Consider the following 3621-nt stretch of genomic DNA (forward strand, 5'->3'; position numbering starts at 1 on the left):
TGGGGCGAGAGGGGCTCAGGGAGAGCTCAGCGCTCTGTGCCATCCTGAAAGGAGGCTGGAGGGAAGGAGGGGTCGGTCTCTATCGGCAGGGAACGGGGATGGGACGGGAGGGGATGGGCTCAGGGTGCCGTGAGGAGGGTCGGGTTGGAGCCTGGGAAGAAGCTGTGCTGCAAAGAGCGGTCAGCACTGCACAGCTGCCCAGGGCGGTGGGGAGCCCCCATCCCTGGGGGTGTTCAGTGACCACGGGGATGTGGCACTGGGGGACGTGGGCAGTGGGATGGGCTGGGGTTGGACTGGGCATCTCAGAGTTCTTTCCCAATCTCAGTGATTCTGTGATACTTGCAGCAGGTATGGGGCCATCCTGCGGTCTGTGCAGCCCTGTCTCCATGGGGCAGTGCTGGGTACCAGCTGGGTCAGGCTGGGCCGTGTCATCTCCACACTCCATGGGATTTGGGCTGCACTGCTGTGGGGCTGTGCTGCTCAGCAGGGGCACAGAGGTGCATGCTGAGATGCAGTTGGATGTGCAGGAACCTAAAGCTCAGCTTTACTTGTCCTTGGGCTGTGCCACCTCTGTGTGCTGTGTTGATGCCCAGCTGTGCCCAGCAGTGCTGTGGGCAGTGGGAGGCAGCAGCTGGCTGTTCTGACCATGGTGGGGCAAGCACTGGGTTCTGCTCCTCTCAGCTGCATCCTTGCATGCGTCTGGCCTTGGAGCTGTGTGTGTGGGGCTGGTTCTGCGCCCTGACTTATAGGGTGGGAGGAGGCTCTCGGCACCCATAGAGTCCATATGTCCCTATGGGTGCAACCTGCAGCGGGCAGCACCTGGACATGGGATCCGGGACCCCATGGGGTGCACAGGGCTCTGCACGTGCTGCTGAGAGCGTGCAGCCGCAGTTACCAAGGTGACCGTGTTAAGTGATGTTCCTATGGCTACGTGGCTACGCACCGCTGGTGCTGGAGTTACTGTGTGGGGGTGCAGGGCCCCCTGATGTGGTGTTCCTGAGTGAGGCTGCTCTCATTGCAGCCATCCCCCCGTTCCACCATTTTTCTGGTGCTGGGTGGCTCTCGGTGCTGGGTTGCCCCAGGTATGGGGCTCTGCAGACCCAGAGGGCCCAGGGCTGCCCCTGCCTGGCTCCCCGTGCCTGGCTGGGAATTGGACACTCCTTTGGGATGGGCTCAGTCTCTGCGTGGGAAATGGGGCTCCTGGGGTTTCCACCGTGGCATCCCCGGATCTCTGTGTGAGCCCTGTCTGCTCCTTTGAGCTGCCCACGTGGCACGGAGAGCCCTCAGGTCCTGGATGCATCCTGGGGCAGTCAGTCCTGCACAGTGTGGCCAATGGCACCAATTCTGAGCACGTGCTGTGCTGCGTAAGGGAAAGGCAGCCAGAGAGGAAGGACTGTGGTCCTGATGGGAACTGGGACAGACATAGCAGGGGCTGTAGGGCAGAATTACCCCAACCCTGAAGGTGCTCAAAGCCAGGCTGGAGGGAGCCCTGGGCAGCCCAAGCTGGTGGGGGGCACGTAGCCTATAACAAGGCATGGAATCAGATGACTAAATGGCTTGAGAGCAGCCCTGAGAAAGATTTGGGAGTGTTAATGGATGAAAGACACAACATGAGCTGGCAGTGTGTGCTGGCAGCCCAGAAGGCTGACCAGATCATGGGCTGCACCAAGAGAAGTGCGACCAGCAGGTCGGGTCAGGCATGGTTCTCTGATCCTATGGCTGTAAGGTCCCTTCCAGCAGAAGCCATTCTGTGATTCTGTGATCTCCTCAGAAGGGGCTGAACTTGAGGAGATGAATCAGAGAGGGCAAATCTGGGAGGAGGTTCTCCTCTCTGGAACCCAGAGGCGAAGGGATGAGACCAGGATGCTCCCAGCCCCAAACTGCCTGAGGTGCAGCTGCTCTTGTGCCAGACCTGGACCTGCTTAAACAGGGTGGGGAAGCAGCCAGAGCACAAGCAGCAGCTCCAGGGATCCGTGGCAAAAGCCTGGATTTCGGAGGCCATTCAGAGATGTGGACAGAGGGCTTTCTGCCTTCCTGTGGGCAGGTGGCAGGGGACAGCAGGACGGCTGGCTGGGAGCCAGGGTGCCTGCTGCTCCAGGGCTGTGCCAGAGGGATCCCCTGCAAACTGCACTGCAGTGCACTTCGCCCACCTGCACAGCTCTGGGCTGGGGCGGTTCAGGGTTCCCTGCTCCCTCTGCTAAGCACTGGAGCACAGGAGAGCCCGGTGTTGCTGGACATGCTTTCACACAGCGCTGGGTGCTGCTCCTCCTGCTGCCCCTGGTTGGGGTCTGCACCGCACCGCTGTCACCTTGAGGAAGACAGCACTGGAGCGATGGGGCTGCTCCCAAATGCTGCAGGAGTGGCCTTTACCCCTCTGCCCATCCCCAGTGACCCAGTAACCCTGGCAGGCAGAGAGAGGGAAAATCTATTGGCAGCAGAATTACCCATGGAGCCTGGAGGCCGCTGGCCGCTGCAGGCTGATCGATGAGCCATCCCCTCTCCCTCTCCTGTTTCCCCTCTCTCTCATTTGCTCTGTGCAGCAGTGTGGGGCTGTGAGTGTGCTGCTGTGTTCCCACCACCCAGCCAGGCACAACGCTTTGCTCAGCCCATCTCTGGCCCACGTCCCTGGGTGAAGGGGATGCTGAGAGCTCTCCTGGATGTGCTGTCATCCCTCAGCTGGGTGCAGGCAGAGAGCAGCCCTGAGAGTTGAGGGCTGGAGGGGCTGTGATGGTGCTGAGCTCTGTGCTACCCCCTCTGATGTGCTGGTGGGAGCCTGGCTGAGCTCGCTGCCCTGCTTTGTATCACAGCATTAGCCACAAATCATAGAATGGCCTGGCTTGAAAAGGATCACAATGACCATCTAGTTTCAAGCCCCCTGCTGTGTGCAGGTCGCCAACCAGCAGCCCAGGCTGCCCAGAGCTACAGCCAGCCTGGCCTCGAATGCCTGCAGGGATGGGGCATCCACAGCCTCCTTGGGCAACCTGTGCCAGTGCCTCACCACCCTCTGCATGAAAACTTTGCGTAAGCTGCCTGCCTGCAAGGAAGGAGCAGACACCCTGACAGCAGCTGGGACAAATTGCCCACACAGTGCCCGTCCTGCACCTCAGCACGGGGTGGGCATGGAGGCAGCACGGCCCGAGGATGGGGCTGCATCCAGAGCCTGCACACACCGGTGCCTTGATCACCTGTGGAGGATGAGGCAGAGGACGGGGCTGTGCTGGTGCAGGCTGCTCAGTGCTGCCTCTCACACAGCACTGGGACGAGGCCATGGCACACAGCCTGTGAGCACAGCCCTGGCACTGCCCCGGCCCTGGGGGCTGGGTGAGCAGCCCACGTTGGGATGCAGGAGCCCCGGCAGCCTCACGGCACACCGAGCTCTCAGCCCCACGCCGGGGTTAAGCAGTGCCATCCCCCTGCCCCCATCCCCCCTATGAAGGCCAAGCCTTCCACAGCGCCCACAGCCATCGACCGAGCTCCAGCTGCAGCTGCGGCCGCCCCTGGTAAATCAGTAACTGGTGTGTGTGTGAGCCAGGCACTGCGTGTCCATGGGCATCGCCAGCCAAGCGCGAGCGGACGCTCCCCGGTCCTTTGAGGTGAGGGCTGAGTCCCTGCGGCCGCGTG

This window comes from Meleagris gallopavo, chromosome 1 (genome assembly GCF_000146605.3).
Source record: "Meleagris gallopavo isolate NT-WF06-2002-E0010 breed Aviagen turkey brand Nicholas breeding stock chromosome 1, Turkey_5.1, whole genome shotgun sequence".
NCBI lineage: Eukaryota > Metazoa > Chordata > Aves > Galliformes > Phasianidae > Meleagris > Meleagris gallopavo.